The sequence below is a fragment of the Sarcophilus harrisii genome, chromosome 5 (assembly GCF_902635505.1).
Source record: "Sarcophilus harrisii chromosome 5, mSarHar1.11, whole genome shotgun sequence".
Lineage (NCBI taxonomy): Eukaryota > Metazoa > Chordata > Mammalia > Dasyuromorphia > Dasyuridae > Sarcophilus > Sarcophilus harrisii.
The window spans coordinates 279,874,567-279,890,164 of NC_045430.1; the positions used below are offsets into that span (position 1 = coordinate 279,874,567).

Consider the following 15,598-nt stretch of genomic DNA (forward strand, 5'->3'; position numbering starts at 1 on the left):
GGTCACATGCACATTCATTTCTCTCATATTTTCTATATCTGCTAGAATTAGCAATTCTCAACATCTCCATCTAACGCTTATAAGGAGGGGGCTTTCACAGGACAGACGTTACACTATGCTTCATTCTTTACCAGGAGACATTTCCTTCTGGACCAATCAGGTGGACTCATTGTTGACTAAAACACCCGCTCTTAGATGTGTTGTCTACTGGGATTAAAGGGAAAAAGAGATAGCTGTGTGATTTATTCATTTTTGTTTTTGTAAACTCTAAAGATGAACCTCAAACTTCCTAGTTCTAGAAAAAATTGATATTTTGAAAGGAAACTATGTACTTGTACTCACACATCATACTCAAGAAGATCCTGTAATTGACTGGGCACATCTGTGCACAGGGAGCTTCTCTGACTTTGGGATTGTTTATTCACTTTTTTCCTGAGGATTTCAGAATATTTAATGTATTTTAAAACTTGCATACACATAGGCACACATGAAAATGCATGCAATCTGTCCTAGGAACAAAATTGTACAAATGTAACATGATTCATCAGAGGCCTTGAAAGTTGTCTGTATCTGAATTGGGCAAATATGGACCGAAATGGAAGCCTGAAACCAAGGTATGGAGTCACCACCTTGCTTCTCGTCACTAGTGTGATGGATCATTAGTGTGAGGAACTCCTCACTAGGATTATAGAAGCTATCAATTAAATAAAAATATCCCTCACAGGCTAGAGGGCATGTGTATGTATAGATATAACAAATTTCAGGTATACTTCAAGTGCAAATTATTTTATCACATACACACACATATACACATAAGAATATATGCAATCTATCTTAGGAACAAGATTGTACAAATGTAACACAATTCATCAGTTCTTCACACTATGCCTGTAGAAACTACTCAATTAAATAAAAAATATTCCCCATAGTCTAGAGGGCATGTATATGTATAGATATAACAAATCTCAGGTATACAATTATTTTACTGTATACACACATATACACACGAGAATATATGTAATCTGTCTTAGGAACAAAATTGAACAAATATAACATGATTCATCATTTCCTCACACTAGGGTTGTAGAAGCTATCAATTAAATAAAAATATTCCCCATAGTCTAGAGGAAATGTATATGTATAGATATAACAAGTTTCAGGTATATTTCAAGTGCAAATTATTTTACCATATACACACACATACACACATGAGAATACATGCAATCTATCTTAGGAACAAAATTGTAACACAATTCATCAGTTCTTCACACTATGCCTGTAGAAACTATCAATTAAATAAAAAATATTCCCCATAGTCTAGAGGGCATGTATATGTATAGATATAACAAATCTCAGGTATACAATTATTTTACTGTATACACACATATACACACGAGAATATATGTAATCTGTCATAGGAACAAAATTGTACAAATGTAACACGATTATCAGTTCTTCACACTATGGCTGTAGAAGCAATCAATTAAATAAAAATATTCCCCATAGTCTAGAGGGCACGTATATGTATAGATATAACAAATTTCAGGTATACTTCAAGTGCAAATTATTTTACTGTACTGAAGTAATTCATCCTTTCCCAGAACTTGCATATATTAATTTATTAAGAGGGGAAATATGGGGTAGATCTCCTTAGATAGATTTAGATTAAATTTTTTCTTCTTATACTTACTATATGTGATTCTTGGAAAGGCACTTAACTTTATTCATCCATAAAATAAAGCTAAGAATATTAATGAGATATATGTGTGAAGAGGCTAACTTTATGATTCTAGATAACTATATTAATAAAACTGGATAAATTTATTCTATCAATTTTTAATTAGATCAGTAGAATATATATATGTATATGTATATATGTATCACAGATATGTATGTATGTATGTTTATATGTATATGTGAATAATTTTCTATCTTGAGTTTTTTTCTTCTCTCCCTAATCTATCTTCTCCAAAGCTGCCAAAGTATATGCATGTACATGTATGTGGGTGAATTTGGTATGTATGTATCTGTATGTGTATATATTTGAATTGTGTATGTGAAGAAGGGAGACACCCAGAAAGGCAGAGACACAGAGAGTACGCCGGATTGAAGAGTTTCTATTTTATCTTAAGGTCACATGGAAAATGTTTATATTATGGGGGACATGATTAAATGTGCTTTTCTGATATGAGCTTAGCAGCTTTCCAGTGGATTGAATGAGGGAAGGGAAAGTCCCAAGATAGAGAAAGTGATTAAGAAGCTCTTATAATATTTCAGGCAAGTGTCTGGAATAGGATTGGGTCTCAGACTCAATAGAAGGAAGGACATGAAGATGAAAGATTAAAGACCTATTGGAGGAGAGGAGTGGAGAGAAGAAGAGGGGAGCAAATAGAAATTGTTTCTGTTTAGCCAGAAACTCTGAAGCTCTTCCCCTCCTATATCGATTTTTTAAAAACTAGCTAAAAGAGGCCAATCAATGAGAGCCAGAATGATTAGGGTTTAAGGTTTGGTCCTACTCCCAAGATTGGGATGAAAGAATGCTGGGTCAAGTGAATAGGACTACCATCTGTAAAGGAAAACCCTCTGAAGGACTTCCTTGGTCTGCCTACCCTACACTATGATTCACCATGTCCTTGGGCACTGGAGAGTAAAGCAGGCAGAGAAGTGAGGGACCAGGATGGGACTGGGGAGGTCAGAGAGCCTATGAGAAACTGTGCTCATTTGTCACAAGGGAAGGCTTTTCATTTTGCCAGGAGGAGTCCTGGGGGAAGAGAAGGTGGGCAGAGACAACATGGAAAAAAGAAAAAAAAGGAGTTGTGATGGAAGACATAAAAAAGTAGAGCAAAGGATGTGCAGATAAAGGGAGGGTCCTGCTGGCATTGTCATGCTAAAGTGAATCTACATAATCAAGATTCATGGTTTCATAGACTTCCCCCCTTTTTACATATTAAAAAATTCATGTTTAATGAAATGTTTGAGGTTCATAATTTTTAAAATCATTTAAAAAAGTATTTTTGGCATTTAATTAGACTATAAAAAGTGAAGAAATATAAAGAGTGTGAAAGTCAGTTAGACTGGAAAAGATGAAACTAGAAACCTTAGGTTTAGCTCATTCAGGAAGATCTGGAAGACTGGATCTGACTGGTCAGAACTGTGTCCATCCTGCTCTTTCATCCCCTTTAGAAATGAGAGGAACTGGGTTCTTCCCCTTTACCTGTCTTCTGGAGAAGGAGGTCTCATTCTCTGATATTTATGCAGTTTATATCATGTCAAAGTTTTTTAATAAAAATCAGAATAGTTCAAAGCCATCCATTTGAAAGGAATGAATGCTTAGTTTAAAGAGAAATGTATGTAACATGCTTGTTTCTAAATGGAGACTGGACAATGAGCAGAATTTCCCTCCTACCTTGAAGGCTTAAAGTCAGCAGCTTTGGTAAGGATCCTTTGTTCCAGATGCCCACAGGGACCATCATGATGATCTGCCTCAATCTCCCATTTTCTACTTTGCTTGAAGCTCTCCATGAAAGGGGAGCTCATTGCTACCATAGGAAGCTCAGGCTTCCTTGTACAGCTCTCCTTGTTAGGAAAGTTTTGGAATGGAGCCTAAAGACACCCATCTACCATCTATCCGTCACGTCTGGTTCTGCCCAGTGGGGCCAAATAAACACAATCCACTTTCCATGTAATTGCCCTTTAAATATATGAAGATAATAATGGTTCCTTCCCTGGGCTTTTCCCAAACTGAACAGTTCTCCTTTCTGTACTGATCTCCAAGTGCCTTTACCTTGGCTCTCCCTTGAATATGAAGAGAAGGGAAAGGGAAAAGAACCCAAAAAGCTTCGTAGAGGTTCTTTTTGTGGTGCCAAAGAATTGGAAAATGAGGAGATGTCCATCAGTTGGGGAATGGCTGAATAAGTCATGGTATACAAGAGCAATGGAATGCTACTGTTCTATAAAAAGGAGTAACAAGCTGATTTTAAAAAGGCCTGGAAAGCTTTACACAAACTGACACACAGCGAAACAAGCAGAACCAGGAAAACATCAGACACAGTTACTGCAAGAACAGTAAGATCCAGTTCTTCTCAGTGGTTCAGTGATTCAAGGCAATCCCTATGGACTTTGGGTGGAAAGAGAACCATGGAGATTGACTATAAATCAGCATGTTATGTTTACTTTTTATTGTTTTGTTTTTCTTGTTTTTTCTCTTTCATGGTTTTTCCCTTTTGTTCCAATTTTTCTCTCCCAACAAGATTCATGAATAAATGTATATTTAAAAAGTTAATATAAATGTATAACCAGAAAAATGAAATAATTAATTTAAAAAAGAAGAGATGGGAAAATCTAGGAGTGTAAGTGAGGAAAAGAAAGCCCCTGCTGGATGTGCCGCAGGCTTCGGGCAAGGAGGTGAGATTTCATCTGAGATGTGACACGGATCTGAAGAGATGAAGAGGGGAGATAATCAGTGAGTTCTCACCAACACTGATTTTCATCTAAACAGAGCAATGAGGTATGGACTGAGCCCTGGGCAACGACATCTTCAGCCTGGCGCTATTTAAGCACTGAAATGGAGGCACCAGGAAAGAGAGAGGAGAGACATAACATTTGATCAATTTTCTTGAATAGAAGGTCTTTGAGGGAAGGTCTCCTTGAAGCATTTGGCCTGAGTCGTACAATGGACAGGGGGCTGGACCTGGAATCCAATCCAGCTCAGACACTGATGGGCAATGTAACTCTAGGAAAGTCACTCAATCTGTGTTATAATTACAATATCAATGATAATATCTTAGGGTTGTTGTAAGGATCAAATGAGATAAAATCTGTAAAGCGCTTAGCATGGTACATAGTACACCTACTATGTGCTATGTAACTAATTATTATTTCCTGTTTATCCCCAGCACCTACCACAGGGCATTGCATATAGCAGGTGCATAATAAATGTTGGTTGAATTGACTTGTTTTGATTGGAATATAATTGGATTTTTGAAGCCCACAACCTTGAACAATGATTGGAAAATACCTGCAATTTACAGGAGATCATGTTGATGACAGTTTTGGTTCCTCCTTCCCACCGTCTTGCAACCCCTAGTTCTAATTTCCTTTACAGTTCATTGCCAATGCCATCTTTTGCATGAGCCCACCTCCATCTGCTCATACCTCACCTCCAAGTTTATCTCTCTTTATTCTAACCTGACATGTATTTTATATGCCTTTGGTAAATTTTCTTGTTGTGTCCCTCTGCTGCATGTAAACTCCTTAAAAGGAATGAATTTGTTTCTGTCTTCGTATTCCCAGTCCTAAGTTCAGTGCCTGGCACATAGTAGGTGCTTGTTGACTTACTGTTAATTGACCGTTTGAGCAAACACTTAGGACGATGAGCCAAGGGTTTGGGCTCCTTTGTGAATAAGATCTGCAAGCAGTCACCCAAGGGAAACCTTGCCACGGAAGAAGAGAAGGCACTGCCGCCATCACTTTGTCTTTTTGGTCATCGCTCAGTAGTTCCATGACGATGATCGCCGAAGTCCCAGCAGCTCCAAAATGAATCTTAGCAACAGAATTAACACAGACAAGAAAACAGAGCTGCTCTCAAGCTAGTCGTTCCTCGTAGACGGAATTTCCATCCATCACGAGAACATGTGGTGCTGACCACTTTCATTTTCTAAAGGGCTGTCTGGTGCACACTGGGACGCGGCTACCTCCGGAGTTCTCCTAAGAAACAGAGTGAAGACAGGGGTCAGCAAAAAAAAAAAAAAAAAAAGGCTGAAGTATTGTGTAATGGAAGAGGTTGGGTGGGAGAAATCATCTAAACATTAGATGAGCAAGAGAGAAAAATATGAGGAAGTGTCCAAGTGAAGGAAGTCATGGACATATTAACTCCCAGCCAGTCATTTCCTGAGATGCTACAACAATTTCTCCCTCCAGGTTTTGCTGACCGTGACAACAGGAGGCAAGGATGGCAATGATCTTTTATACGGACTTGCCCTGACCATGACCTTCCACCTGAACAGTGGGTCAGCTGGGCTTTGACAGTGACCGAGTGATGGAGGAAATCATATTTTAATTTTGACCTTCAGCTGCACCTTGCTTGTCTCTCCTGTAATTTAAGGAAGCAAAAACATGTTTTTGCATAACAGAAATCAGTTCTTTGAGTTCTTAGAGAATCAGATTTCCCAATGGACCACTTCCCCTCCTCCATCCGCTGGGGAGGATACTTTTCTGCTAACAAAGAAAAGGCAGATATAATCATGCTCATCTGCTCAGATTTAGCTTATCGCCTCCTAAGAATGTTCATTTTGGACGGGCTGTGTTCCATCCCTGCTTTGTATCAATGGGATGTCAGTCACTTTAGAAACTTTCACCTTCCATTAAAATTCCTTTTTTTGTGTATTTTTGCTGAGGCAGTTGGGTTAAGTGACTTGCCCAGGGTCACACAACCTGGAAGTGTTAAGTGTCTGAGACCAGATTTGAACTCAGGTCCTCCTGACTTCAGGGCTGGTGCTCTACCCACTGCACTACCTAGCTGCCCCTAAAATTCCTTTTGAAAACACTTATTTGTTGTCATTTTTTCCTTCTAATCATTAAGTGTTTTGGAATATATTATTTTCTGAGATCGTTTTTTAAAAGCTAACCCACAACTTGCAAAGCAGAATATCTATAGAACATGGAGCCATTATCAATCAGCCTGCCGTTATGGGAGCCAGCCAGCCGTAAATAATTCCCATGGTGACTTATGTTCTGAACTTCCAGCAGAAGGTGTCAACTGGGCCACCCACAAGACTCCCCAGGCTGAACCAGATTTAACAAAATAAATAAAAATACAATAAAACACAGAGAACGTTAAGATTTTAAGTCAATATATGTGGCTCCTGGTTTCTATTTGAGTTTGACACTGGCTGCTAAAGGGAATGCACCAGGAAGATCTGTCTCCTCTGCAACAAGAAGGTGTCCAGGCTGAGGGAAAGAGAGTGGCCAGCCCGCGGGGATCCCACCATGTGGAAAATAACCGGGACATTTGGGTTCCACGAGGAACGCTGAAGGGAAGGGAAGGCCGACTCTAATGAGAAAGCAAAAGCTCCAGATCTTCTCCAACCTTTGAATCCCATGCTGCTTGGCCAAATTTAGTTAAATTTTAATTAAAGTGTAAATATTATTTCTCTTCAGTTGAAAAGGAGAATTAATCTAAACCTTTTAAAGCTGCCCCAGAGCTTTCTGAGCAATGTTTTTGTTAGATAGATATCTGTCGGGAACGTAAGGGAAGCCCTGCCAAATCACTTTCTATAATTCCTGCCTCTCGGTTGAAGTTCGCCTTCCTCAGGCAATGCTCAGATCTGCCATTTTTAAGGGAAGGTGAGGGCGAGGTCACCAGAGTAAGAAGCTTAGAAGGAGCTGAAGCCAAATGGTCTCCATAATCACAGGCTAAAAATGGAAGCAGCAGCTTTCTGGGGCCTGCCCTGAGAAACCAGCAGCCTTTGGCCCCCGGGAAGCCGTTCGGCCAGAGATGGGTTGGTGGGAGCGTGACCCTCACCAGACGTGGTCTGTGAACGGGACCCGAGCTGGGGAGCTGGGGTGAGAAAGGGTGGGAGCTTCCACTCACAAAGGCACCAAGTTACCAGGAAAAGCGGAAGGAGGAGGAGGAGGCTAAAAAGCAGAGACAGAATGCCATGGAATGTATTAATAGGACTCTCGTCTGTAGGATTCGGCAGCCCCTCGGGCAAGGCAGGTTTGATCTCTTTTGTGCAATAAAAGAAAATTAAGATGTACAATCATTGAGAAGAAGCTGGGATTTCATCAGGACTGTGAGTTTTCATCTGTGACTTAGGAGATAATACTAGGGACTTACTTGGGGCACTCAGAAACAGTGATTTCTCCAGTTAATAAGAAGTAAAGGCAGGAACTGAACCCAGTCTTTCTTCCTCAGAGTTCATCACTCTTTTCACTAGGCTATAAGTACCTAGACTTAGAATTGAAAGGAACTTCAGAGATCATCTAGATTATTTTACACTTAGGTAAACAAACTGAGGCTGGAAGAGTTTGGAGGTTTGCCCCAAGGTCACTCAAAGAAGTGGAAGAGTTGGTTTATGACCTAAATCTGCTGACTCCAAATCAAGGGCATAATGCATCATCCATAGAGGAAGAAGAAAAGGGGAAAATGACTAAACTTGACATTTGCAGTCCCTAGGAATGGGGAGAAGGAGGAGGATTTATAGGAATTAAAAGATGGGCCGGCTATTGATGATTCCTGTTAAAAGGATGAACAAAACCCAAAGATGCTGGGTAATTAAGACACAAGATCTTGTTTCCTTGTTTTTCACATATGCCTTCTTAATGAGGAGTACAGGTGAGAAGGATGGGAGAGAATCTAGAACTCAAAGTTTTAAAAACCAATGTCTTGACAAGTAAATGGGGGAAAATATTAAATGTCAAAGACACAAGCTCCTTTTCACAATTCAATTTTTAGCCCATAGTTGTAAGACAATTTTTCTCACTCTGTTTTTCAGTCAAATGAAAAATTAAAATGAAATCGGAAACATCACCCATGCTGAAGGGTAACTGTGTTTCAGAATATTTAAAATGAAACAGACAGACTGTGTTTGTCACATTGAGTTGTTAAAACCACAGATTCTCAAGCTTATGGTGTGACTCAGATTCCTCCCCATCATGCTCAGCATTGAGAGGAAAGGAGGCCAGAATCTGGCTACCCATTGTTCAAAGTCCCTGATGCCGATGATTTAACAGTGAACAAAACCCATAAGATCATCAGCCTCGGTTTGAAGTGTCACGTTCCTCGGTGTGGCTGCATAAATCATGGACACTAATCCGTTGGCTGCTTGTGTTATTTAAGTGTATCCGAGCCAAATTTGTTTCTAGGAATCTCCGAGAGGAGCATCCCTACTAGGTCACTGGAGTTAGCCCCTTTGGGGAATAGGTTTGAGAAAACAGCCTTCCCCAAAGTAAATATACAAACAAACCCACTTGGTGAGCATTTTTAGATCTACCATGAAGTTGTTTTTAACTCTGGTTTGACCTTCCATTTCCAATCTTGGCTTTGCTAAGAATCGGCCCATTAATGACCAATGTTCATGGCCTTCAAAAGCATATGACATGCTTGGTAATTGCTCTGAAAAGCCCACTCTTGACTTTTGACTTTTCCGTGGCGTTTCTCTGCTCTCTCTTTCCTCATGACGTATCAGAGTCCAAGCCAGAATCTTTTATATCCAGAAATTGCATCTGAAGCAAATGGGGCGGTCGGAAGCAGAAACAGTCTCATGAGAAAGAGACAGAGGATGGAGACCCCGGGGCCTCGGGGCAAGACCACCAATGGGGAGACGCCGCACAGTTGTGCTGAGAGAAGGCACAGTAGAGTAAGAGAGGAGCTGGGGCGCCTATTGCCGCTCAGAGCCAAAGTCCCAAGGTCCCCTTATGGCTTTGCACAGTTTCACACTTGACAGGATCACGGGACTTCTGAGCTGTGAGGAACCTCAGAGGCCATCTGGTACAACTCATCTTTGACAAAGAGCCTCTTCTGTAGAATTCCTAACAATTAGTCATTAATCATTTGTCAGAAAACCTCCTTTTAAATGCCTCAATAGTCAGCACTGTCCACTTTGGGATAATTCTAATTCTGAAAAAAATTGTCTCCTCTTGAACTTAATTCTGCCATTCTGAAACTTCTCACACTCTTGTTTTTACCTCCTGGGGTCAACATGTACAAAGAGATGTGATCCAGCCTTCTGTGACCTTTAAAGATCACATAGATCTACTAATACAAGTGCATTCCGTAAGTATCCCTGAACACAGACAGCATTTATTTTGATCTCATTATAGACATTCCACCTCTCCTGTGGAAGGGCAGGCTTTAGGGATGCTTTGGCTCTCCCCTAGGATTATGTCCATTAAACGTGGCCGTTTCATGAACAACCTTTGAAATTAGAAAATGACTATCAGCCTGAACTTTCACCCATATCTTGACCTGAACAGACTCTGAAAATGAAAAAAATATTTTTTTTCCCTAAAAGATTTGAATCATCTTGTTTTCACAACATTTAAAAATTTTGCATACAAATGCATTTCTGACTGCGACTGACATGGAAGTGAAAGTATTGAAATCCGGTGGGAAAGGATATTCTTGCCCAGTTTCCAAGCGAATTCTGCCAACTAAAGAGGTCTGGGGAGTTTGTGTGAAAATAGGAGAGCACTTTCAGGGCTAAAGTAATGGACGGCCTAAAACTGTCTCACACAGGAGAAATTCTTCTGGGAGACACTTTCTGAAGCTTCCCAGGTGTCCCCAAGTAAGCAGGGATGTAGGCTATGTTAATGCTATGTAAGTGTAGATCCTGAGTCTCCAGAAAGGGACCTCTACTAGCAATCAGACAAAATTAGAAACTCCCATCGATGTGTTTACTTTGACAGAGTCCATCAGAAAATACAGGTCGGTACGAAGCACACGACGCTCATCAGAGAGCGTCAAACCTAAGTGATAAGGAAAGCATTCCTCCCAATCATACACATATAAGACAGACCTCTCTATGGAAGAGGGGGTAGAGAAACACGAGAGAAGTTATCTGGCCTGGGCCCAGAAGGAGAGGATGTGAACACATGGGGCTAGTGGACAGACATGCAATTTGAGGTGATGGGGACCTTCGGTCCCTAACACTGATGGCTTTGATGATGATGAAAACCAACATTTATATGGCACTTTAATAACTAATATGTCTATAGTACTTTGACATTTGTAAAATATATGTCATGATCACTACTTTACAAATGAGAAAATTTAAGTCTGATGTTAATATAATCCTATCTCCTTCTTTAGTTCTATCTGGGGAGCAGCCGGGTAGTGCAGTGGATAGAGGGCCAAGCCTGGAGTCAGGAGGATTCCTCTTCATGAGTTCAAATGGCCTCAGACACTTATTGTGTCACCCTGGACAAGTCACTTAACCCTATTTAACTTGGTTTCCTCAATTGTATCATGAGCTGGAGAAGGAAATGGCAAATCCTTCCTGTATCTTTGCCAAGAAAACCTTAGATGGGATCACAAAGAGTTGGACACACCGAAATAACCGAACAACACAATGACAAGCTCTCTCACGGAATCACAGCTTTGTGGCATGTCTCTACTGGTCTCTGGCTGTGGTGTCCTTTGAACAGGGCTTTGCTAGCACATGTTGCTTTCACCTGTTGAGACTTTTGAGTAATTTGCCTTTTCATTTCCACTATTTGTCAGGGTGCAATGACTAGTAAGCCTCTCCCTTGCCAAGGAGGGCTACCTATCTTTTAGCCAGCTTGTCATAATTGCACCTAGCCATTAACTGGGAAAAGTACTTTTGACTAATTTGGCCAAGCTTATTTAAAGTCCCAGACTTAATCAATGATGTGACTTGGACTAGAAAAGTCCTTCTTAACTCTTGACAGATCCATGCTTATTAGTTTCTATTCCCTTGAGCCATTTCAAGGATTCCATCCCAATCAGATCACAAAAAAGCATAAGATCATGAGGCTTTCTACTATTCCTTGTAATGCCCTTGGTTTCCATGCAAGTAAAATTGGAAAAAGAACAGAATGACTGGGATTAGTGAGCAGGACTAACCACCTCTCATTTCTATATCCTTTCTTTTAAATCCCTGAGCTTTGTTAATATTTCTTGCCAAGAATAAATTGCTGATCTTTAGGTAGCTTCCCTGTAAATTAAAATTATCCTATTCTTCTTGGAGAAGAAATGACCAATATATTTGTGATGCTTGAGAATTGTTGGTCTGATGGTAGATCCTATGTTACCAGAAGATTCAATAATGATTTGCCATGAATCATTTTCACAGAGGCATGAGTAGCACTTTTCTCCCTTCCTTCCTCTCTTCCTCCTTGCCTCCCTCCTTACCTTCCCCTCTCTCCTCTCCCTTCTCTCTCTCTCCCTTCTCTCTCTCCCTCCCTCCTTACCTTCCTTCCTTCCTTCCTTTCTTCCTTCCTTTTTTCCTTCCCCTTTTCTCTCTCATTCTCTCATATTTTGCATAACTTCACATAGTATGATCAATATCAAATCATTTGGGGAAGGGAGGGAGACAGGAGAGAGAAGGGGGATTTGGAGCTCAAAATTTAAAAAAAAATAGTTGTTAATTTTTATACAGATAATTGGGAAATATTTAATGAGATAAAAATCATTTACATTTCTTTTGAAGATCTTGACTCATAAACATGAGACAAAGTGCTCAAGGGTTCAGAATTAGAAATTCCCCAACCTTTCTCCTCCCTTACAATTTTGATTAATTGTACAATTAATAATAATAATAATAAAACAATGAGAGTAAACTCCTGACTTTCCTGACTGTATTTGTCTTCCTGGCAGTTTGGGACTTTGTCCTCGATTGGGAATGCCAAGGTAGCAGAAATGAGAATTGGATCAGGAGTTCTCATACTACAGGGAGAATCTCTGGGTGGTAGGGGGAATCTGGAGGAGAGAGGGAAGATGTCAGGGAGAAAAGATGCTTGCCATGTGTAATCTTGAACTCAGTGATGGAAACTGAGAAGTGTTAAGATCAGATTTTTCCTAAGATCTTGCTTTACTGTTTTTCCAAATCCCTTTTGTAAAATTGTCTCTTTCTTCCTCAATATCTGGGAGTGAAAAGGAACCCCCTTCTCTATATGTTCTTAGGACTGTATAATTCATGATAATTATCAAAGATTTTTCCTCTCAATCCCTTTAGTCTTTAAAAAAAATTTATTAAAAAAACGGAATAAGAAAAAAGAAAAACAAAAGAAATACAAAACGAAATAAAACAACCATTATCATGTGCCCAGCAGAACATTAGGGAGGATTCAAAATATATAACAAGAAATTAGGATCATGAAAGTATATGTAAATATTAGTAGAAGATATAATATTCAGGAGTGTCTATCTTTTCTTTACTTCCTTGTAAATTGTTCTTTTGTTCTCTGTTGTGTATCTTATTTACTTTATTCTTTTCCCCTTTTATCCCTCCCATCCCCAAGCAGTTAAGAAAAGATATGTTTATGCATACATATGTATATATATATATGTGTATATGTACGTACATATATACACACACATGCGTACACAAGCACACATACACATCTTTCCTATCCCCGCTGACTCTGCTTTAATTCTGCTCCATAACTTGCCTTGCTATTTAACCTCCCCCCACCCATGGATCCCTCCCTTGTCTTCTTTCCCTGCCCTTTGCTTCCTCCTGCCCATCCCTCCCCCCTTATTTCTTTTTATAGGTTTTGGAGGGTGCTAGAGCCTTCATGGTGTAGATGAAGTGTTGCCTATTGAACCCATTCCTGATGTGGGCAGGTATTCAGAACTATGAGGCCTCCTTCCACCTCTAATGCCTCTGTGGCTATTCTCTCTGTACCTCATTTTGTAAAACACAATTACTGTCTTTACCTTAACTCTGCCCCAATCTTTCTTTTGAGCTGCCCTATTGTTGATTTCAATCTTAAACATATGGAATACATTTCCCATGTTAAAAAAAACCATAAATAATCCATGCTGAGCTCCTTGAAATTGATCTTTGATATTGACTCTTATTTGTTAAATATTCTATTAAGTTAGGGCTTGATGGGTAGAAAGTCCTGAAAATCTACAAGTTCTTTGAATATCCATTTTTTCTCATTCAACATTATAGATAATTTTGATGGATGTGATATTTTTGGCCACAGGCCTAGTTCTTTTGATTGTTGGTAGATATGATTCCAGGACCTGTGGTCTTTTACTGTGGCTGCTGATAAGTCCTGTACAATTCTAATTTTAGCTCCAGCATATCTGAATTTTTTTTCTTGTTTTTAGCAAAATTTTCTCATTGATCTGAGGGTTTCAAAATTTGATGATAATATTCTTACATATTTTACATAAAAGATATCATTGAAATGGTGATTGGTGAATTTTTTTCTATTTCTACTTTCTCTTCATGCTCTGTCACTCCAGGACAATTGTTTTTGGATTATTTCCTGCATTATTGTGTCAACGTTCTCTTTTTGGTCACAGTGTTCAGGCAGTCCCATTACATTTTCTCTTCTTGATCTGTTTCACAGATCTGTTGTTTTTCTTGCATTTCACATTCTGTTCCATTTTTTCATTCTTTGTCATCTGTTTTGTTATTTCTTGGACTCTCATAGATTCACTGACTTCCCCTTGCCCAATTCTAGTTTTCAAAGAATAATTTTCATTTTGAGATTCTATCTCCTTTTTTATAATCTTGTTTTTCTTGGATGGTTTTAATTTAATTTTTAGTTTTTCCTCATAGTCTCTCATTGGATTTTAAAATTCTTTTTTGAGTTCTTCTATAAATTCTCTTTGGGCAGGAGCCATTTTCCATTATTCTTTGAGTTAGAAGCTTTTTTTTTTTTTACTTCACTGCCCTCTTCTGAAGATGAACCCTGATCTTCCCTGTTCCAAGTTTCTATGTTGGGGTTCTTTCTTTACTGGATTATTTTTTAAAAATAAGGGCTATTAGTGCAAGCATCTTTAATGGTGGGGAGGGAGGGTGCCTCAAGCTTCACTTCAGCTCTGTCTTCTGACCCAGAACAACAATTTTTTGAGAGGCAAAGTGCATGAGGGAAAGGAAAAGTGCCTCAGAGTTGGGAAGAAAGACCGGGTTTCATGAGGCGATGGGCCCAGAGGGACCTGTGACCCTAAAAACGTCACTGAGACTTCTGTGCCCCGGCAGCTAAAGCTCGCATTGCAGAGAGGGGCTGGGAGTCTTCTTGGAGGGTTTCTCATGGAGGGCCACTGCTACCAGGTACAGAATTAGTCTAGTTTAAAGAACCAAACCAAACTGTACTTGCAGTGTGGAGCTTTCTGCTGAGAGAGACCCAGAAGCAGCACAAGAGGCAGACGCCGGCTCCGGGCGCTTTGTGCCCAATCAAGGAGCCCAAGAAAATGCATGGGAGTCACCATGGGAACAAAGGAAAGATGCACTGGACCAGGTGGGACCTGCTCCTGCTGGGGCCCCGGGGTCTATGGGACCAGGGAAGCAGAGGCGTCTTAAGTAAGGTCCTGGAGATGAAAAGGGCTCAAACAGGGGAGGCCGTTACCAAGGAAACCACAGCTCTGACAGCAAGAGTCCGTTGAGAGCCGTCCCATAACTAGGCTTGGCCTTGGGCTGGCCACATGGCCTTGATTCTTTAATAAAAAGAGGCTGTTTCACTCAGTATTTTCTGGGCCCCTTCACTTCTCATGTCCTGGGCCTTCTGTTCCTGAGCCACGAGTCAAAGCCTAAACAACGTGGCTTATTGGTGACCCCAATTGGGGCAGCGAGGGGGGTCTTCTCACAGGGAAAGAACTGTGAGTGAAGAATCAAAGGGAAAGGTGAGAGCAATGGCGGGGGCTGGGGTGGTCATGGTCGTTGTCGTTGTCTTCTCCTCCTCCTCCTCCTCCTCCTCCTCCTTCTTCTTCTTCCTTTTTATTTACAAGATATATGTATGGGTAAGTTTACAGCATTGACAATTGCCAAACCTCTTGTTCCAATTTTTCCCCTCTTACCCCCCACCCCCTCCCCCAGATGGCAGGATGACCAGTAGATGTTAAATATATTCAAATATAAATTAGATACACAATAAGTATACATGACCAAAACGTTATTTT

General features: G+C 40.1%; 1 long non-coding RNA gene across 1 annotated transcript in view; it reads left to right on the top strand.

Moving 5' to 3' along the window:
• Nucleotides 1–14,996: 14,996 nt before the first annotated feature.
• The window catches only part of LOC116419626, a 35,792-nt gene continuing 35,190 nt past the window's right edge, over nucleotides 14,997–15,598 (top strand). Inside the window, exon 1 of the long non-coding RNA XR_004229883.1 lies at nucleotides 14,997–15,322. This is a non-coding gene — a long non-coding RNA (uncharacterized LOC116419626). The remainder of the gene's footprint in view (nucleotides 15,323–15,598) is intronic.